This window comes from Papio anubis, chromosome 7 (assembly GCF_008728515.1).
Source record: "Papio anubis isolate 15944 chromosome 7, Panubis1.0, whole genome shotgun sequence".
Classification (NCBI taxonomy): domain Eukaryota; kingdom Metazoa; phylum Chordata; class Mammalia; order Primates; family Cercopithecidae; genus Papio; species Papio anubis.
The window spans coordinates 35,844,252-35,867,647 of NC_044982.1; the positions used below are offsets into that span (position 1 = coordinate 35,844,252).

At 41.2% G+C, this 23,396-nt stretch overlaps 1 pseudogene; it reads left to right on the plus strand.

Moving 5' to 3' along the window:
* Window positions 1-423: 423 nt before the first annotated feature.
* LOC110743651 lies at window positions 424-19,427 on the plus strand (annotated as a pseudogene).
* The last annotated feature ends 3,969 nt before the right edge of the window (window positions 19,428-23,396 follow it).

Here is a 23,396-nt window from a genome sequence, read left to right on the forward strand (position 1 = left end):
GTTGCCAGGCTGGAGTGCAGTGGTGCAATCTTGGCTCACTGCAACCTCTGCCTCCCGGGTTCAAGCAATTCTCCCACCCCAGTCTCCTGAATAGCTAGGACTACAGGCGGACGGCACCAAACCCGCCTAATTTTTGTATTTTTAGTAGAGACAGGATTTTACCATATTGGTTAGGCTAGTCTCAAACTCATGACCTCGGGTGATCCGCCCACCTCGGCCTCCCAAAGTGGTGGGATTACAGACACTAGCCACTGCGCCCAACCTATTTTTTTCTTTTTGATGGCCTTACAGTGCCTAGCAAAATGACTTGCTCACAGTAAGTGCTTGATATAAATGTATTAATCCATCAGCTGGATGGATGGATGGATGGGAAGGAAGTTATAGGAATTGAGATTCTGGCTGAGCTTTTTCAGTCAGGTAGCCATGACAGGAGAAAGGCTTCACCTTTCAGGTGAGTGTATGGTCATAATCACAGAAGGAAAAGAATAGCTTGAACCGTAGCTTGAACCAGTTAACCATGCTGCCAATAAAATCAAGCCACATGTGTTTACCATGTTTTATGTTTACCAGGCTGCATCAGTAGGATGCTTTAAAATACGGGACAGAAATCCCGACTCAACCTCAAACTAACTTTTATCATAAAGAAATGTATTGGCTCCAATACAGGACGTCAAAGGCTGGGTAGGATTCAGGACTGGTGGATCCAGTGGCTCTTTCCAGCTCTCTGCTGTGCTATCCCCAATGCTGACTTCATTCTGGGGAAAGATCCCTGGGTTTTGGAAGGCTTCCAGTAGTTGCTGGGTTAATTGCTTCCCTTTTCACCTCCTACAAACTTCCTGTGACTCTTTCTTAAGGGTAAGAAAGCATATTTTCCAGAAGTGCTTAGAAAACTCTTTATGACTCATCGGTCCCAACTGGCCTTGGCCTGCCTATCCCAGACCCATTCACTAGAAATGGGGATGGGGATGGGGTTCACATCACTCAGGACCCACCCTAGAGCTGCAGTAGAACCTGTGATGGAGAGTCACTCCAACACCCCTTATACAGCAGACAGTTTTATGGGGGCCACTCCAATGGAAGGTTGGCTCTTATGACCTTCTCATTTTAGACACACAGTAAACAATGGAAAACATGTCATGCAAGATATCTCATTGTCACGGATCTTACAATATATCTCTTGCCTAAGAGTCTTTCAGTGTTTGTTGTGCAAATCCATTGGTTAGTCAACAGGGTTTATGGAACATATGCTGTTTAGATAGAGTTATTCTAAGCACTGTACAAAGTTAGAAAAACAAGACAATGCAGCTACTTAAAAAAATTTTTTTTTAGAGGCAAGGTCTTGCTATGTTGCCCAGGTTGGCTTCACACTCCTGGGCTCAAGCAATCCTCCTACATCAGCCTCCTTAGTCACTGGGATTATAGGTGTGTGCTGCACTGCCTGGCTTATTTATTTGTTTATTTTAACAGTAGAATGAGCATTGAGGAAAGTAGTTCTCTTCTGTTAATTCCGCTCAATTATTTTCCAGAGTGTAGAAACTGCTTGATTTCCTTCCTCCTTTCATTGTCCCCTCTTATTCAGCTCTCTCTTTCTTGTCACTAATTTTCTCCTTTCTTATTCTTTCCTCATTTCAGGAAAGCAACACATAGCAGAGATTAAGAGTGTAGAATCTGGAGTCAGATTTCTTGGGTGGGAATTCTCACTTTGAGTTCTAGCTGTGACTTTCCAGCCACTACTTCATTTCTCTAAGCTTCTTTTCACTGGTAAATCATAGCTAAACATTATGCCTACCTCCTTGGGTTATTCTTGAATTTTAAAAATGATGCACATTAAAAATGATTACTAATGGTTAATGATTTTAATTTTCTTCTTCATCCTTTTTAAATTGTGCCACATTTTGTGTCCTGTTCCTCCCTCCTACATCCCACGGTAATAAGCTGATAGAAAATAGTCAGAAATAGAGTGCACAGAATCAACTTCCTAGTGAGAAATGGAATGGAACCATTTCAGTTCCTTCTCTTTTCTTCATTATACTTCGAGTATTTAAAGAGTGCTATGTGAATACATTTAATGCAAAGATGGAAATGTACAAAACCAGTTGAGAGGAACACATATGTGGTACATATGGAAGCGGAAGTATGAATGTTCTGTTCTGCATAAGAATCCCCTAGCTCTCAGTTCCAGCTTCATCGAGGCCTGGTTTGTTCAATTGGTTAGAGCACCTTCTGATGTAACCAAGATCATGATTTCAGTTCCAGAATGTGGTGAGCCTACTTTATCTATTTGATGGCTACGGCCTGCTCTCCTGAACCTGGTCAGCCTCTGTACATGCATCCATTGTTCAGAAGATGATCAATCAGAGGAGCCTGGTTGAAGCAATGCAAATCGATCACCTTACTAGAAAACAACACAACAGAAATTATGTACTCTCATGGTGGTGGGTTAGTTGTCTGATGTTTGTACATGAAGAAGGTATAGACCATGACATCATTACAGAGTTCATGGAAAACTAGTAAGTTTGAGGCTATAAGTTCCACAGCAACTGACAGCCTATAAAAAAGATTACTGCTATGTCCCTTGTTTAATGCCCCCAGCTCTTCTTAGAGACCATTTGGAGAATAACTGCCTGTTCCTCTAGACTAGACTTAATTGCTGAAAGTATCTCACATGGGAAGATTTTCCTGACATCTCATTCTCCTCTTCTCAACTTAATTTCTCTCCAACCTCCACCCCTTCTAGAATTATGTGCTCTCTTTACTATGCTCCTTTTATGTCATATCACGATGGTTACTATCATATGGTTACTACATATCATATGGTTACTATATAACATAACATGTTATGGCACTGGGTGCCATAATACCCAGTCTATGTTATGGAATGGGTGGCTTAAACAACAAAAATTTATTTTCTAACATGTCTGGAGGCTGGAAGTATGAGATCAAGGTCCCAGCATGGTCAGGTTCCTGTAAGGACTCTCCCCTTGGTTTGTAGATGGCTGCCTTCCCTCTGTGTCCTCTCGTGGTGGAGAGAGAGAGAGACGGAGAAAGAGACTGCAAGCTCTCTGCTGTCTCCTCTCATAAGGGTACTGATCCCATTATGAGGACTAATACGGTTTGGATGTTTGTCCCATCCCAATCTCTTATTGAAATGTGATTCTCAGTTTTGGAGGTGGGGCCCGGTGGGAGGTGATTTGATCATGGGGGTGGATCACTCATGAATGGCTTAGCACCAGCCCCTTGATGATAAGTAAGCTCTTGCTCTGAGTTCACGTGATATCTGGTTGTTTAAAAGTGCATGGAGGCTAGGTGCGGTGGCTCACGCCTATAATCCCAGCACTTTGGGAAGCCGAGGCAGGCGAATCACAAGGTCAGGAGTTCAAGACCAGCCTGGCCAATATAGTGAAACCCCGTCTCTACTGAAAATACAAAAATTAGCCGGGCATGGTGGCGGGTCTCTGTAGTCCCAGCCACTCGGGAGGCTGAGACAGGAGAATTGCTTGAACCTGGGAGGTAGAGCTTGCAGGGAGCCGAGATTGCGCCACTGCACTCCAGCCTGGGCGACAGAGTGAGACTCCATCTCAAAATAATAATAATAAAAATGAAAGTGTATGGCACCTTCCTCCTCTCTCTTGCTCCCACTCAAACCATGTGATGTGCCGGCTCCTCTTCCTTTCTGCCGTGATTTTAACTTCCTGAGGCCCTCACCAGAAGCAAATGCCAGCTCCATGCTTCCTGGACAGCCTGCTGAATGGTGAGCCAAATACCCCTCTTTTCTTTATAAATTATCTACAACTTCATGTATTTCTTAATGACAACACAAGAATGGCCTAGTACAGGAACCTACCCCGCAACCTCATCTAAACCTAATTCCTTCCCAGAGGCCCCATCTCCAAATACTATCACATTGTGGGCTTGGGTTTCAATATATGAATTTGGGGGGACACGATTCAGTACATAACAGTTACAATTCTTTTTGAGGCAATGCATGTTCCTTTAATATGAGTGATATCCATGTAACATGGAAGTCACATTGATTCATACATGATTTTCCTGGCAACTTAATATCAGGGTAAGCTTTTCCACATTTGCAGAAAAAGCCTTAGCCATGTATGAATACCTTCAGAATAGACTGAAATTGATAGCGCAAGTTCTGCTTGGTTTAATAGCTTTGAGTATTGTTGCCCTTTCCACCAGTTAAACTATTCGGGGAAGCTAAGAGTATAATGATGGAGTTGTGAAAATATTTCCCTCTATAGACACACTGAACAAAAGAAAGAGGCTACACCATGGATCATTCAAAAATTTTGAAGAAATTGATCTAGACGCTGTTAAATGAAATTTGGCCTACAGCTGCCTCTGTATATATTTTAAGTCTGGCCTAAAGGTTTCCCCATACACAGTGGACTGTAACCTAATTTGATGCATAAACAGACTGGTAACTGAGTCTCAGGCAATCACAGCAGCCAAATTTCAGTTAACCACAGGCAGCCAACTGTTCAAACCAGGTTCAAATAAGGCAAAGGCCCAGCTGTAGCCAATCCAGCCATTTCTGTACTTCACTTATGCTTTCTACAGGTCACTTTCCTTTTTCTGTCCATAAATGTTACCTAATAAATGTGGCATAAATGTGGCAGCCCTGGAGTCACTCTGAGTCTGTTTGTGTTCTGAGGACTGTTCGATTCAGGAATTTTTCTTTACTCAATTAAACTGTGTTAAATTTAATTTGCCTAAAGTTTTTCTTTTAACCAATGGCATCAGATGTGGGATCCAAAGTAGGAAATTAGCTGGGTGTGGTAGCACATGCCTGTAGTCCTAGCTACTAGGGAGGCTGAGGTGGGAGGATCACCTGATCCCAGGAGTTCGAGGCTGCAGTGAACCGTGATTACACCACTGCACTCCAGCCTGGGCAACAGAATGAGACCCTGTCTCAAAACAAAAAACAAACAAACAAAAAACCAAAAAAAAATCCCACAAAGTAGACCTTCTAATGACCCCCAGGAGGATGCAGCGACCAAATGAGGTGCCAGCTGGGCCCATTGCATCCACTGCTCTCTTGCAGCCACTGGGGATCCTAGACAAGTTCTCTCTTAGATTCTGAGGTGCCACAAATTTGTGTTTTGAGCTATCTGAGTTTGAGCAAATTTTTTATCTGGATTCGGTTCATAAATCGCAATAAAAACTGGACTCGGTCCGGGATTGAATCAGATTCAATAGTTAACTGGATTGGATCCAGTTAGAGGCCTCAGACATCTGACTGGGTCAGGCGGAAACTGGCGGTAAATGGCAATTAGCGCAGGGGGTATGAACTCCACTTTTGGGAATTTGCAGAGATTTTGTGTTCTATCTCCTTTGTTTCTTTTTCTTACATACCTGGGTAGGGAAAAATCACTGGCTAACTTGGCCAAGGGGATCTTAGAGCCAAAGCCAGGAATCAACATAAAAATGAGATCCTTAATTTTTGAAGAACTGAGTCCTCCCCTTTCCCGGTATGCCTGCCTTTATGTATAGTATGTAAGTATTAGGCACCGGAAGCAGCAAATGCTTACAAAAATGGAGAAACTTTACTAAAGATTATTTAAAATTATGGTGGAACATTCAAATGAACAACATTGTCCTTTAAGAAGTGCATTTAAAAATGGGGGCTCCTGAATTAGGTTCCCCAGGGATGCCTATTGATGTGCAGAAGCTTCTAAAAAAATTTTCAAAATTTGTTTTGCCTCTTTTAAAGACTCTTTACAAAAGACAAATAAAGATCTTAAATGACTAATTGATAAGGGAAATAGAATCTACTAACATTTTGGCTTAGTTACTATCCTGCCCCAAGGTGGAAAGTAAGCCAAATAAAGTGCTTATAAAAGGTAGGCCCTACGGTAAAGTAGGCTTTTTTCTCTTTTTCAAAGCTATCCATGCTGAGTCCAGGCATAGAGAACACTTTCCCTGTCTTCTTCATTAATGGGCTCCACTTTAAACTCAGTAATTTAGCTAAGAAACAGAAGCTAGGCCAGGCGCTGTGGCTCAGGCCTGTAATCCCAGCACTTTGGGAAGCCAAGGTGGGCAGATCACGAGGTCAGGAGATTGAGACCATTCTGGCCAACATGGTGAAACCCCATCTCTACTAAAATACAAAAAAATTTGCCGCGCATGGTGGTGCGTGCCTGTAGTCCCAGCTACTCGGGAGGCTGAGGAAGGGAAATCGCTTGAACCCAGGAGGCAGAGGTTGCAGTGAGCCGAGATCGCACCACTGCACTCCAGCCTGGCAACAAAGCAAGACTCTATCTCAAAAAAAAAAGAAAAGAGGCCGGGTGCGGTGGCTCAAGCCTGTAATCCCAGCACTTTGGGAGGCCGAGACGGGCGGATCACGAGGTCAGGAGATCGAGACCATCCTGGCTGACACGGTGAAACCCTGTCTCTACTAAAAAATACAAAAAACTAGCCGGGCGAGGTGGCAGGCGCCTGTAGTCCCAGCTACTCGGGAGGCTGAGGCAGGGGAATGGAGTGAACCCGGGAGGCGGAGCTTGCAGTGAGCTGAGATCCGGCCACTGCACTCCAGCCTGGGCGGCAGAGCGAGACTCCGTCTCAAAAAAAAAAAAAAAAAAGAAAAGAAGCAGAAGTTAAGTTAAAGAGACCACCTGTCAACCTAAATCAGTCTCTACAATATACCTTTCTGGCATTTAGCTGGCTATTTTGAAACCCTTTTATTAAAGAAAATTACATCTATGAAAGAAATCTATATTTGTAACATTTCTTTCTAAAAATTAGGAAATGGCTTTCATCTACAAATACTGATATAAAACAGTTTAAAATTGATTACTTCCTTGATTGTTCACTGGAAATTAACGTTACTAAGAGTTAACATTATGATTAATATATATAATAAAAATATGATACATATATGTGTACTATATGTGAAACGGGAGGAGTTCCCTTATCACCTTCACAGGGTGTATGACAGGGGTGTGGCTTGCTTCTTCAGGACCCTACTTCTCAGACCGTAGGGGGAGCATGCAGACGGGCAGGTCATGGAGAGCATTTTTGGGCTCTGACCCCACAGCAGATTCTAGGGTTGAGTGTTTACAGCTCCCGAAGCCCCAGCGGGCGTGTGTTACAGTATGTTCTTTCAGCTTTGCCATCAGCTGGTGGTTTGTGTTAATCAGCTCAATTAGACCCTTTGCCTTATCGCAAGGACAGAGGGCTTTCTGTATCCTGGGTTCTTGCCCCAGTGTACGGGAAAAATCGGATCACATGTGGACTTGGAGAATGAGTGCAAGGTTTTATTGAGTGGTGTAAGTAGCTCTCACTGAGATGGATGGGCAGCAAGACAAAGGATGGGGTGGGAGGTTGGTCTTCCCCTGGACTTGGGCCGTACAGCAACTAGACCTTCCTCCAACCGCCCCTGGCCGAATTCCCCCTGGTGTCACATTGTTCTGCCATGGATGGCCTGCTGGTGTCTGCTGGTGTCTGTCTTCTGCTTCTCTCAATGCCCAGCTGCTTGTGTGTGTGCCCGCTGGGGTCTCAGGTTTTTATGGGCACAGGATGGGGGGGTATGGTGGGCCAAAAGGTAACATTTTGGGTGTGAAAACAGAAATGTCTGTCCTCATTTAGGTCCGTGGGCACAGGCTTGAGGATGGAGCCCTCAACAGGGACCCCCACTTCTCTACCCAGCACTTTCCTCCCCCCGCTCCCATATCATATACCCATATACAATATATATTATATATAACATACATGATACATACATATAGTACATGTGTGTACTATATGTATGTACTATACAGAATATATAATACATTTATAGTACATATATGGACACAAATGTACTATACATATAGCATGTATGTAGTATAGTATGTACTATACAGAATATATGTACTATACATATATTCTATATAGCACATATGTTCTGTATAGTACATATTTATGTATTGCATGTATGTACTATACATAATTTTTTTTGTTTTTAGTTACATATATGTAATATGTACTACTGATAAAGGCAGGAGACAGACAAATTCCTAGGCAGATAGGGAAGAATCACTAGGCTAAAACCTCATGTTCAAGCCTAAAACAGCCTAAAGGTTGAAAGACTGGAGTGCTGGTCTGGGATGAAATCTGTGACCCAGAGGAAGAACTTCGCCCCTGTTTGCCCACCCTTTCCCAATTGATTCTTTGAGAATAATGCCTTTTAACCCACTGAATCCTGCCTTTTCCGAAACTACCTATGGCTTGCCTGGGCATGACCACATGTGCACCGGGGCATTGGGGGGGCCACCAGGAATTCATGCCTTATGCAGGGGAGGAGCCTGGCCTCATCAGCTCATATATGGTGGCCCTGGTTTTCAACTGTGAGGGAGAAACCTGCTTGGAGAACCCCTCTCTTTGCTAAGGGCTTTCCTTTTACTTAATAAATTCTTCCCTCCTCACCCTTCAAAGTGTCCATGTGCCTAATTTTTCCTGGTCATGAAACAAGAACTCGGATTTAGCTGAACTAGGGAGCAAAAATCCTGCATCATTTTGACCTTTACGGGGATTTGTCAGAGGGTGAGTAAAACGCTGCCCCAAAAACGTCTTTCACTTTCATTTCTGAGCTTTCTCATCCTCAGACTTCTTCTAAAGGCAGGGAAAACTGCCCCCTCCCTGTCGCTCTCAGGGGTTGGGAATGTCAGCCTTGGTCCATTCCAATCTTTTCTATGGCATTTTCCTTCTTTTTTTCAGAATTATAATGGCACCTATCTTTTCTTTTACAATATTGGGGGTGTTCACCCCCACTCCAATGGCCACAGGCATGTGCTTCAGACATACAGGCAAGCAGCAGCTCCCCACCACCCACTTCCCACCTAGCTGGGGCACATGGCCATGTCTGCTGCATACACATGCTGTGTTCAATGGCCATGCAGTGCAGGACTGAGCCACAGCCACTTCCCAGGCCCCAGGGCAGTCTTGGGGGCCCAAGGCCCTTCATGGCTTGCTGGCCAGTGTTCCCCACCACGTGCCCATGGAGTCTTCCCCTCCCCCAGCTGAGGGGTCCAGCTTGGTCTGAGCCTGAGGGAAGAAACAGGAATTAAAAGTTTTTCTCCCTGTTGGAAAAACTCATTTACATCAGAATAAAAGGTTTCTTCCTCAACAATCTTCTCCAGCCCTACATCTAAGCTGTTCTTTTTCCTTCTCTCCATCAGGTGAGGAGTTAATGGGTTGGTGCGAAGGTAGTTGTGGTTTTTGCCATTACTTAGCATGATGGTGACCACAATTGCTTTTGCACCAACCTAATAACACAGCTGTGCAAAGACAGAGGGTTTCTCCATGCCAGAGTTTTTTTTTTTTTCTCTTGAAAGGTGTTTTAATAGGCCAGGACCCCAATTCACAAGACACTCTTTTCTATCCCTTGTTGGAAGAGAACCGAATTCCACAGCTTCACCCTGACTAAATGAGTCCATGGACCCCACTGAGACACATTCTTGCCCCAAACTCAATTCCAAACTTTGGGTTGAAGCTCTAGGAAAGAAAACTGGATCTGAGGCTGACGACAATTGAAGTTAAGAGATATAGCACAGGTAAGCATGACTAATTCCTGCTGATTAAGCCAAGCCTCCCATTGCATGGATAGTGGTCATGCTAGTATCCATGGCATACATGAGGGCTAGGTAACTTGAAAACTACTGATAGCAGGGGGAAAGACAGTGTGTGGGTAAGGGTGGATAATCCCACCCCCTACTCTCCCTGTTAACATGGGTAAAAAGTCACATTGACACCCATGGGCAGCACCCTGTCATTGTCTTCAGGACTCCGGGATACAAGGAAAGAAGAAAGAAAACAGATGCCTCTCTTGTCTCTCCCTCACATACCCTGGGTATTTGCTGGGAAGAGAAGGGAACTAGGCATGAGTTGCTCCCCTCTTTCTAGATGAGTAGTCATTCATCTTTAGTCTTTACCCCTTTCAAAAGCATCCCAAACCCCTGGGACTCCTTTGAAAAAAAAAATTCCTCCTTTATTTCCTTTTTCCACCTCTGTCCTCTCTTCACAGATGGGTAATTATGTACCTGTGCTACAGCACACTTCCCTTGGATGCATCCTCCAAATTGATAAAAATTAATATCCCAAATATTCCCAGAGGAAGGGAACCTAGAAGGCTGACATACTGGAAAAAGCGTAACAATTTTATCATTCAGACTTTTGGCCTCTCTCTCCCTGTACAAACTGGTAAAAGGAATAATAAGGATCACTATTTATATTCTCTGTAAAGTTTTGATGAATGAAAAAGGATTTGTGAGGTTGGTCTTAAGCTATAGCCAATCTGGTGTGATTTGCACATCTTTCTGCATGATTCTGTCAGGAAGAGGGGTACCACGTGATAAGATATAGGCCTAGGACCCCATAAGCCTGCTGTTCAAGTCAGCCTGTCTAACAGGTCAGTACCAAACTTTGCTTGTTTTACGTCCATGGGAATGTGACCTGTAACCACACGGCAGTACTTTCGTTTAGTCTCCGCCATTTTACAGTGGCAACCTGGGTTCAATCCTGGCTTGAGAAATGTGTTCTTTTGGGTTGATATCTGCGTGTGACTTTTTATCGTTTGCTGATTCTCTTCCTCTACATGAACAACTTCTAGCTTCGTTTCTTGAATTTTTCTTTCTCTGAGTTACCTTTAAAGTTCCTAGATTTTGTAAAAACTGCTTACTACCCCTGTGGAAATATTTCAAACACTTGTGGTTAAGTCATAACCTTAATTGAAGCTTGTTGGTTTCACCTGTGAGTTTACTTTTGGTAAAGTTCAAATGCCAAAAATATTGGCTGTTTGGCATGGCTAAAGTCAGGTTACAAGGGATTTAAAAGGACGTTCTTAAAGAACGCTCTACTTAATTAAAAGTGGATATCCAAGTTATAGGTATATTTAAAAGACCTTTATGTTTCTCTCTTCTTGGATCTTGTTTTACTGGAAAAAGATTTTTTTCTCAGTCGACTGAATTACTGTTCTCCCTGTGTCTCGCAACTCTTACGGCATGCATGAGAGGCCCTAAGATAACTTCTGATGAACTGGGAGTCCTTGGGAAAAACAGAAAAGGTGCCACAGATTCTATTTCGGGAGAAACCTCTCTTTCCTTCCTGGAACCCTAGGAATTAGAAACTGATCAATCTGTATCAAAATTTATTTTTTGTCTTCCAGCTATACTTGTGTATTGGGCCCTGTTTCTTTAAGGGTTCCACCCTGAGACCAATAATCCAATTAAGAAACTGGCAAATGAAAAATCTTTCAAATACTGGATCTTCTTTTGTCTGTCTGTGTAGTTATATATGTATTGTGTGTGTGATGTTTATATAAAAGTGCTCTAATTAATTGGATTAAAGAAAAAATAAGCACTTAGATAAAATATGTTTTAAGGAAAAGTAAAAGCTATAATATTTTTTAGTTCCTGTGACTTTAATCTTCGAGAAATAAAAACGATCTTAAGGATTACTGGTAAAAAATGCAAATATTGTTTGTTTTTTGTTTTTTTCCTTAAGACAGAGTCTGGCTCTGTCTCCAGGCTGGAATGCAGTGGCACGATCTTGGCTCACTGAAACCTCTGCCTCCCAGGTTCAAGGGATTCCCTGCCTCAGCCTCCCAAGTAGCTGGGACTATAGGCACATGCCACCATGCCTGGCTAATTTTTTGTATTTTAGTAGAGACAAGGTTTCACCATGTTGGCCAGGAGGGTCTCGATCTTCTGACCTCATGATCCGCCCACCTCAGCCTCCCAAAGTGCTGGGATTATAGGCATGAGCCACTGCACCTGGCCAAAAATGCAAATATTGTTAAAATGTAAATATGTGGTCTAAGTTACACAGGTCAGATAGTAAGTTTGCTAAATGTTTTAAGGTTATAAACTGCTTCTTTAGCTTTTGAGAACTATTCTGCAACTTGGCTGCTTCACAATTGGTAAGGCCTGGGGAGGTATGGAGTTAACAACACCCTTAACTATGCTGGAAGGAGTCACATTTCATTGGCACCTAGTGCATAATTAAAACAACTTACCAGATTTTACATTAAAGTTAAAAATTGCTAAGAGTTATCATTATGACATATAATTGAGACCACTGAAAATGGATTCACCTGCAAGGTGTGTAAGAATAGTAAAATGTATTTTTAGTAAAAGATTATAAGAATGCATGGAAATGTAAATTTTTGCTTAAGATTAAAGGATTGTTTTAAATTAGATAAGATAAAGTTAAAGGCTTAAACAAGTTGTGGAAGGTTTCTAAAAATTAATCTTGCAAAAGAAATTCTGTGTGTGAACATAGAACAGAATAAATTTGAAATGATATTATATGTTTTTTATGTAAATTGAGCATTGAAATAAAAGAACAAGAAGGTTTCCTTAAGGTGCTAATCTGCTCTTTAGCAGAAGTTGTAAAGGGTTGTAAAAGTTTGTAAGAATCTCACCTCATGGTCAAACTGGTTAAGATTAGATAGAATGATAGAATTATTTATAAGTTTTCATTAGAAAATTCGGGTTAGCATTAAGAGTAAACTAATGTAAGGGTAAAATTTGGCTTTCTTGCCCTTGTACAAGATTTTCATGTGATAACAAAGGGAAATGAAAGATTTTTGTTTGCCTTGTGAATAGACTGCCAAGGAAAAGAAAGAGAAGACAGGAGACAAACCAGAAAGCTAAGTCTTTCCTCTTAATGAGTAAAGGTTTTTGCCTTGTTTTGAAATTTTTGAATCATCATTTTGGCAAAATAAATAATTTATGGTAATCTGGAGTTCTGTTTCATAATATCAAGTGCTTCAAACCTCTAACATATTTAACAGGTTTCCCAAAATCAAATTTCAGTTTCAGAATTATATTTCCTGACCACTAGCTTTTGCATGTTACAGAGAGCCCCTATTGCATCCAAAAGAGAGGTAAATAGGATTATTTGACATATTTAAGTATGTGGGATTGCCAAAATGATGCTTCATCTTCATCAGGTTATATTTCAGTGAATAGTATTAATATATGTTTTAAAATTGTATGGGATTTCTAAAATTCTAATGTCTGAGCATATGCTATCAATCATAATTAAGATTATTATGGTAAGTTATTATAAACCACAGAGATAATCAAATTTCTTTATCAATTGTGTTTTTAACTGTAACTACCCTGGGCATTTTGTTATTCAAAGACAATTGTCTTGTTTTGATCCTCTTCAAAAGATGGTTTATTATCAGTTATAGAACTTTGACAGGTGCTCTCAAATGCAGGTTTCTGATGACTTTGGAGATTGTGACATTTGAATGGTGGAAAAACGTATAGGACTCATGGAGAGTTAAAATGTTCATGAATATCAAGCAGAACAAGAGTTAATGGAATGGACTGAACTAATAGAAAGCTGAAGTAACCTTTTATTAACTATTGCTTAAAACATTGCTGATCCTTGTTTTGTTTTTCAGAGTTAAAGAAACTTTTATTTTGAGCTATTTACAGTCTTTAATAATTGAGTAAGTTATATTCCTGTGAACAAAATTTGGAGCATGTTTGTTTCTCTCTGCCTGGTTCCTCTAGAATTTGGAAACTATTTGTGAGTATTCTTAACTTATAGCAATATGGTTATTTGCATCAGGGCAATAAGAATCCATTTTCTTTTGCAACAGGATGCAATTGGAGAAGCTGGTTGTTTTACCAAGACTTTGGCTGGAAGGGTATGCTTTCTTTTAAGGAATCAAGCTCAACTTGCAGAGCTGATAAAAGCTCCTTGGGAAAACTGGCCTCATACCTTGTCTACACAGTCCCCGTACAGGGTTCCCACCTTGTATGGGAAATAAAGAATGTCACTTTCTAACAGGCCCAGGAACCCCATATTGGGACCTCAAGAAGAAAGGATTTTTTTTTACCCAACTCATAGGTATTTGGGGTACAAACCCGTGGCTAGGCTTGACTTTAAAAGGTCTTATCTGAGATTCCTTGTGGAACAGAGTTCCATCAAAGCCAATTTGAAAAATTGTATGTAAAAATAATAATTCTTGCTGTACTTTATGCAAATAAGCAGGCCAAATATAAGACTAAAGTTTATTTTGCAAACAACTCAGTCCTATCTTGATTTGTTTTTAACAAAAATGAGGAATGGAGAGAAATTATGTCTCAAACCTTATCATACATCTGTCATTAAATTCTAGACCAATTAGTTGTTTTAAAGGTTTTTTTGGCCTACATTTTAGACTAACCCTGCTTATTCCTGTGAATCAACTAGTGATCTCCTTCTGCAGCTCAGAAGAAAAAAAAGGGATGGATAATGTAAAAATCTAGATCAATATTCCAGTTCTGGGCAATTATCCTGCAAATCCTGCCAAGTGATAGGAGTAAATAGGGTGCCCATAACCTGGAGGTTTCCTTTTTGGGAAAATAAGACCAAGGGAGCTAACAAAAGCCAAGCCCCATGCACCCAAATCTTAGCAGGTAACTATAGCCACCTGTTATCTGGACATGCTGGGAGCCTTGGAATTTTTGAGCTACCTTTACCCCCCTGCCTTTTGTCTCATTTTGATACATGTCTTCTAATAACCCAGTTTGTCTCTTCTCGTTTTCAGACCATCAAAAGTTCATCCAACTGGAGGCTCAGTTGATGGCCCATTTTTTTACTGGAGATCCTTAGACAAACTTCTGAGGGAAATCTGACTGCCATCTTCTGAAAACAGTGCTCCCTGTTAGCAGGAAGCAGTTAAGATCGATCTTCATTCCAATTCTAAGGGCAGTTAGTCATACTTCTCCAGAGGGTGGAATGATTGATAGAAGCAGAAGGCAGACAAACATCTAGGCAGACAGGGAAGGGCCCCTGGCCTAAAACCTCACCTTCAAGTCTAAAACAGCCTGAAGGCTGAAAAACTGGACTGCAAGTCCCAGATGAAACCTGTGAGCCAGAGGGAAAACTTCTGCCCCTGTTTGCCCACCCTTTCCCAATTGATTCTTTCTGAAGAATGCCTTTTAACCAATCGAATGCTGCCTTTTCCAATACTACCTTTGGCTTGCCTGGGCATTCCTGCATGTACGTTGGGGGATGAGGTGGGGCCACCAGGAATTCATGCCTTATTCAGGGGAGAAGCCTGGCCTCATAAGCTCATGTGTGGTGGTCCTGGTATTCAATTATGAGGGAGAAACCTGGTTGGAGAACCCCTCTCTTTGCTGAGAGCTTTCCTTTCGCTTAATAAATTCCTCCCTCCTCACGCTTCAATGTGCTCGCATGCCTAATTTTTCCTGGTATTGAGACAACAACTTGGATTTCCTGGTATTGAGACAAGAATTAATTAAATACCAAGAAGGTACAAGTCAGCCAGTACCGAAATTGTTAAGATATGCAATTTAAAGGAACTCCATGATCCAAGTCAAATTACATATGATAGCGCATTGCTATAATACTAAACAGTGCTGTGTACCTGAATTAAAGAAATAAAATTTGTATTTAAAAGACTATAAATGGCTGGGTGCAGTGGCTCATGCCTATAATCCAACCACTTTGGGAGGCCGAGGCGGCAGATCACCAGAGGTCAGGAGTTCAAGACCAGCCTGGCCAACTTGGTGAAACCCTGTCTCTACCAAAAAATACAAAACTTAGCTAGGTGTGGTGACACATGCTTGTAATCCCAGTTACTTGGGAGGCTGAGGCAGGAGAATTGCTTGAACCCAGGAGGAAGAGGTTGCAGTGAGCCGAGATCATGCCACTACACTCCAGCCTGGGCGACAGAGTGAGACCCTGTCTCAAAAAATAAAATAAAAATAAAAGATATAAATCAAATTTTAAGCATGGACTCATGGAGAACCTGGGTGGCTGCCTGGTCCTTCCTGAGTCCTTAATGTTTTCATTATTAAAAGCACTGCACTCCATGGCTCATGATGGAAGAGTTAAAATAATCCAAATAATGAAAATATATATACATTGGTGTGGTGACTATTCTAAAATTGCTAAAATAGTTTATGACCAATGTTTGGTTTATCAAATTTAGAATCCTGGGAAGACAATCAAAACTTTATGTATGGGCCATTTGGACATTTATAGTGGTCTTCTTTATCTTTCTCTTCCTTCCTTCCTTCCTTCCTTCCTTCCTTCCTTCCTTCCTTCCTTCCTTCCTTCCTTCCTTCTTTCCTCCCTTCCTCCCTCTCTTTCTCTCTTTCTTTCTCTCTTTCTTTCATCTGTCTCACTCTGTTGTTCAGGTTGAAGTGCAGTGATCTTGGCTTACTACAACCTCTGCTTTCCGGGTTCAAATGATTTTATGCCTCAGCCTTCTGGGTAGCTGGAACTATAGGTGTGTACCATCGCAACTGGATAATGTTGGCATTTTTAGTAGAGACAAGATTTTGTGATGTTGGCCAGGTTGGTCTTGAACTCCTGTTCTCAAGTGATCTGCCCACCGCGGCCTCCCAAAGTGCTGGGATTACAGGCGTGAGCCACTGCGCCTACCCTCAGTTGCCATTTTCAGTGCCTGTTTTCTGGTTGTTTAGAAGTTTTCCCATGCAGGAAGCCAATTCTATAACAGTAGCTAAAATGTTATTAGAAAATGTGTTTTCCTCATGGGGGATTCTTGGAGAGATCTCTAGGGATGAAGGTACTTGTTTCGTTGGACAAGTTGTAAAACAGTTAAAGTATTACAGATTTAGTAGCCTTAGGTGACGCCAATGAATTGACTGGATTGCCTTGATATTGCAGATTGATTAAAGGTATTGCAGATTAATAAAAGTAAGATGCATTTACAGTGGAGAATGTAAGTTGACCCCCTTATAAAAGAGTCCTAAACTCGCATATGACTAAATGATGCAAGCCTTTGATGCATCATGTCAAAGTGTGTTTTCACCAGGTAAAGGAAGCTTTTCAGAATGCACTGGCCAAGAGCAATCAAATCCTTCATGATCTAGAATCTAGAGATTTGGTTTTCTGGAAATGGTAGTAGAGAAAGACTGCCTTTGCCACTCAATCTGCAGCCAAACTTTGGGACTTTGATACTTGAATCCATATCTCACAACTTAAAAAGGGCCCCTCCAGACTCTTGGAACTGTATACCCATTAGAAACCTTAAGGTAAAGCTAACCAGGGAAGTTTCTCCCCAGAAGCAGATGGTATCCTAGACATAAGCAGCTTCCCCAAGATCACAAATCAAACTTTCTCTATCATCATGAGACTCTTACTTTTCTTAATCTTTCCTACCTCTTGAACTTGGCAGGATAGTGCTGTAATTAGAATTTCACAATGAGTAGCTTTTATGGGTAACTTCATGAAGTGTTGAATCTGTCATGCCAAACCCAGATCTTTACATGACCTAAGGGATCCTTTAGTTAACCTGGTGGATAATGTTAGCAACATTCCTAACATAACTGTTGTTCAAATTGTACTAGTAGTAAAACTTCTAAACCCACTTCTTCTCACTTCCTGTTTTAATTTAATCCAGTAAGGGGATACAAGAACAATGACCAATGAGTATATCACAAGGCAGGTTTGCACCAAAGCCCAAATGGAGTTTCTTGCAAACTGACTTGTGTGTCAGGTTATAACACTCTTTCAACCCATAATTCTGCCTCAGGCCCTTGGTTTGAAATTCCTAATTTCACCATTCAGGTAATGTATCCATGAACAATAGAACTGGAAAAGGGGCCTTGTGTCTATCCGTGGAGTATACTTTTATTTGTGGAGGATTTTGCAGCCAACTTTACACATGGGCAACCTTATGCCTTTGATGGATTGAGCATGAAGGGCCAATGTTAGATTTATTTTCCAAGGCTTGGAGTAAATATAAATGAGGTAATAATTTGAAATATATTCCTGACTGGGCATGTTGGCTCACATCTGTAATTCCAACACTTTGGGAGGCCGAGGTGGGAGGATCACTTGAGCCTAGGAGTTTGAGATCATTGTATCGAGACCCTGTCTCTACAAAAATATTTTAAAATCTTAGCTGGGCATGGTGGTGCATGTCTGTACTCCCAGCCACTTGGGAGACTGAGGTAGGGAGGATTGCTTGAGCCTGGGAGGTTGAGCAAGACCCTGTCTGAAAGAAAGAAAGAAAGAAAGAAAGAAAGAAAGAAAGAAAGAAAGAAAGAAAGAAAGAAAGAAAGAAAAGAAAGAAATTCCTTATAATCATCTCTATAGCAGATTCTATTGCAAAGGCTATGGTTGCATAACAGATTTCTTTAAATTCTCTTGCTAAGGTTGTACTAGATAATAGAATTGCTCTAGATTCCCTACTGGCTGAATAGGGAGAAATTGTGCAGCTGCTGACACTTTTTGCACATGGATGAATATACTGGGTATTATAGAGTGCCTCATTTGCAGAAAATTAATGAACAGGCTGCTGGGTTAAAATAGATACACTCTTCATCTGGCTTATTTTTTGATCTATTTGATTTTTGCTTGTTTAGTTCATGGAGACCCTAGCTAAGGAGTGTACTGCAAACTGTTGGTATTATCCTCCCAATGACAGTGGTCTCCTTGGTGCACTGTATTCTCTCAAAAGTTTTAAATGTTTGTTAACATGCAGTCATTTGTAGAATGTCAGATTGTTACTCTTTGACTAGAATGACAAAACTCAAAGAAATGCGTGATCATGAGGATACCATAACCTATGAATGACATGCTGAGACAAGAAACCCAAATGATGGTAATTGAAAGTGGTGCTCTAAAACCTTAGATTTTGGTCATGCTCTGACCTAGGAGAGAACCCAAGCAAAAGAAGGGAATTGTTAAATAAATGTATTGTTTTGCATTGAGCTCCTGTCACTTGCACAGCTGGTTTCTGGACCAGGTTGTACCCAAGGCATTCCACTCTGTATGCTTCCTGCCTTTGCACCTGCCACCAGAGTCAATGGAGAAGCTACACTGTCTCCAAGCTTGTGTGATCTGATCTCTGTAGCAAATGTATGAGCCATTTCCTGCTCGAGTCTCTGAGAATTCAACCACACCAGAAAGCACTTCCAGTTGGAAACAGACAGGAATCAATGTAAGAATTCAACTTCAAGTTCAAAAAGCAGTCCCCTAGGTTACAGAGCAAGTGTATGAGGGATTGCAGCCTCCTTTTCAGCATGAACATGTTCATACCAACCCAGACCAGGACTGCTGCCCACTGCAGGTCACCATCCTCAATTTCATTTTTATTCCAATTGCCATGAGAATAATATTTACCCTGCTTACTATCAGTGTGGGCAAGGGCAGTCAGCATCATCAAGACTGGTATTCCAAGGTTCTCCTGTTCATGGTGGTGGGAAACTGCACAGTGAACAGGGTGTGCCAGTCATCCTGGACCCAGTGCACAGCATTCGACTCTTTGGTGGGATCCTCAGTAGCCATCCTCCCTGAGACCATAGTTACTGCTTTTCATCCCTTGGGGGCAGCCCTGAGTCTAGTCCAGTGGTAATCAGATTCCAGCTTGGAAGGGGCGGCTGGATTGTATATTTGGTTAGTAGTACACATGCTCTTCAGATTCCTGGGGCTCCCGTTAGAGGAGGGAGAAGTGTTGAATCAGGAGGAAGAACAACTCTGGTTTATAAACATATTTTAATGTAAAAATTTGCATTTGAATGGAGCAGTCCTGTTTTCTGTATCAAAAACCCATTTGGTGTTATTGAGTTTGTTGTTCTTTATTCTTTTATCTCAGTGAAAACTGTTGATCTTGTTCTAGGAAAAAATTAAACTCTTGAAGTTTCCCCCCTAAAAATTTTCTTTTAACAAATAAAATACTAGTATCTAGGTCTTATTGTTACAGGTCTTTCTTTTGAATACCAATTTTGCAATTTTTTTTGCACAAATGACATGAAAATAGGCCCATTCTATGCAGTTTAACAAAATACCTGGGGCTGGGTGTGGTGGCTCACGCCTGTAATACTAGCATTTTGGGAGGCCGAGGTGAGTGGATCACTTGAGATCAGGAGTTTGAGAACAGCCCGGCCAACATGGTGAAACCCTGTCTCAACTGAAAATTAGCCGGGCGTCGTGGAGGGCACCTGTAATCCCAGCTACTTGGGAGGCTGAGGCAGGAGAATCACTTGAACGTGGGAGGTGGAGGTTGCAGTGAGCCGAGGTCATGCCACTGTACTCCAGCCTGGGTGACAGAGTGAGACTCCATCTCAAAAAACAAAACAAAGCAAAACTTGAAAATACTTGATATATTAGTTTGCTAGGGTTATCATAACAAACTGCCATAGACTGGATGGCCTAAACAGCAAAAATATGTTTTTTACAGTTATGGAGGCTAGAAGTCCTAGATCAAGATGCTGGCAGGATTGGTTTTTTCTGAGGTCTCTCTCCTTGGCTTGCAGATGGCTGTCTTCTTCCCATGTCTTCACATGGACTTTCCTCTGTGTCCTAACCTCTTCTTATGACGCCAGTCATATTAGATTAGGTCTCACCCTAATGACCTCATTTTAGCCTCATTATCTTTTTAAAGACTCTGTCTCCAAGTACAGTCACATTCTGAGGTACTGGGGATTAGGACTTCAACTTGTGAATTGAGGACCTGATGACCTATTCAGCCTGTCACACTTGGATCAGCAAGGCACCCCTTGAGAATAATCCTGGATATAGAAGACAGATCTTCAATTTCTAATTCAAATTTAACAATCACATGTGTTTTATACCTGATTTCTAATAATGGTTATTCAAAATCGTTATTCTAATTTTTCATCCTTTTAGAAAATAAATGTATTCATGCTGAATGCAAGGTTTTTTAGGAATTGTAGTCTACAATGTGCAAGAACGCAGGCCAAGGACTGTAAACACAAAAAAATAGGAAGCAATATGCCCTCAGCATTACACTGCCTAGAAAGTAGATCTCTTATCTTAAAAATCATTTCAAATCAGACAACCTATAGAATGGGAGAAGATATTCACAAACCATGTGTCTGATAAAGGCCTAATCTAACAAATCAACAAGTAAAACACAAATAACCCCATTAAAAATGGGCAAAGGATATGTCTCAAAAGAAGACATACAAGTGGCCAACAAACATATGAAGAAAAGTTCAGCATCATTAGTCATTAAAGAAATGCAAATCAAAACCACAGCTAGATATCAGCTCACACCAGTCAGAATGGCTATTATTAAAAACCCAAAACACAACATGCTAGTAAGGCTGTGGAGAAAAGAGAATGCTATGCACTGTTGACAGGAGTGTAAATTAGTCCAGTCACTGTGGAGAGCAGACTGGAGATTTCCCAAAGAGCTTAAAACAGAGTTACCGTTTGACCGTTTGACCATTTGTCCCAGCAGTCCCATTACTGGCTACATACCCTAAAGAAAATAAATCATCCTAACAAAAAGACACATGTTCATCACTGCAAAGACATGGAATCAACCCAGGTGCCCATCAATGGTAGATTAGATAAAGAAAATGTGGTACATATATATCATGGAATCCTACACAGCCATAAAAAAGAATAAAATTATGTCCTTTGCAGCAACGTGGGTGGAGCTGGAAACCATAATCCTAAGCAAATTAATGCAAAAACAGAAAACCAAATAGATCTGTTCTCACTTATAAGTGGGAGCTAAGCATTAAGCACACATAATCATAAATATGGGAATAATAGACACTGTGGACTACTAGAGCCGGGAGATGGAGGGGTTGGGTTAAACAACTACCTATTGGGTTTACTCATTACCAGGGTAACAATATCCATTCTACAAAAGTCAGCATCATGCAATATTTCCATGTTCCATGTACCTCTCTATTTATTCCCCAGCGCTGATCTCTGAAATTAGCTCCACTCTCAAAGATCTGCACATGTAGCCCCAGCATATAAAATAAAAGTTGACATTTAAAAAAAAATCATTCCAGGTTGGATGTGGTGGCTCATGCCTGTAATCCCAGCACTTTGGGAGGCCGAGGCAGGCGCATGACTTGAGGTCAGGAGTTCAAGACCAGCCTGACTAACATGGTGAAACCCCGTCTCTAGTAAAAATACAAAAAAGTTCACTGGGTGTGGTGGCAGACGCCTGTAATCCCAGCTACTTGGGAGGCTGAGGAAGGAGAATCACTTGAACCTGCGATGCGGAGTGTGCAATGAGCTAAGATCATGCCATTGCAACCTGCCTGGGCAACAAGAGTGAAATTCCATCTCAAAAAAAAAAAATTAAATTTATTATTATATCTGACTACAAGAGTAATACCAACTTGTAAAAATGAAAAATTTTTAATCCATTTATAAACTAGAAGGAAAGTCTCCAGGAATCTCCCTCCCTATGGATGGCCTCCAGAGCAGTGGTTTTCTGACCAGGAACACTCTTTTAAAAAAAGAAATCATGTGAGCTTAATATGTAAAACAGAGTAAAAAAAAAAAAAAAGCAAAGCTCATCCTTCTGGGTTCTCCCTTGGAGTTTACCTGCCTTCGATTTATCCACTGGGTGCTTTAGTAATCCAAACCCTGTAATACATACGCCACATTTTTTTCCTGATTTTCAGATAGTTAATAGTATTGGTTTATTTTTGTAATTGGATTCCTACGCATCTTAGTCAAGCCAATTACATCCTTTAAGGAAAGGCAGACCTTGTGCAATTTGGGATTATGGTGTCTATTACAGCAGCACACCGTAATGAGGGATTTGGTTTCATCAGTTGCACAGTCCCCTTGTTTTTAGATTTTCTGATACTGGGTGATGTAGTAAGTCTCAAAGAAAATCAGAAAACTTGAGCCTCTTTTAAAAAATTTTTCAACTGTGGTTAAAAAAGCACACATAAAATGTACCATCTCTATAATTTATAAGTGTAGAGTTCCTTAGTGTTAAGTGTCTGCACATTGTTTGCAATAGATTTCCAGAACTTTTCCATCTTGCAGAACTGAAACTCTGTACCCATTAAAGAACTTTCCATTTTCTCCTCTTCCCAGCCCCAGGAACCCCTGCATGGGCATAGGAGACAATGTCTTACTTGTGGGGCCAAATGGGCACTCACTGCCACAAATCATATCCAAGCAACTGCCATATTGAGAAGGGAGTTGGCTGTTTCTTATGTCTCTTTTGGGGAAGCCATTTTGAGCTCTTCTCTTCCTCCATCCTTACTCCCATCCTCCATGTCTCCTCCTTGCTCAGCTGTTAGGATGGTGGCTGTGACAGATAAAGTCCCTTATAGGTCCAAAAATGGATTGCACCAGCAGCTGAGCAGAGACATCATTGGGATGAAGCAAGGATGACTTCAGGAAGGAAGAAAACTGCATCGGTGATTGTCACTGGCCTTCTTTCTTTATAATCTTCAACATAAATGCCACTTTCCTGAGTACTCAATCTAAATTGTGTCCTTTTATCCACTTTCATGGATGAATTCTATACCTTTGCCAAATAATAGCAATCAAAATTTGACAGTTTATCTACCACTCTTTTTTGATACACTTTCTTCTCTTGGCCTCCAAGAAACCACACTAACTGGTTATCTTGCTGCTATTCTGGCTGATCCTTTTCAGTTCTTTTAGCT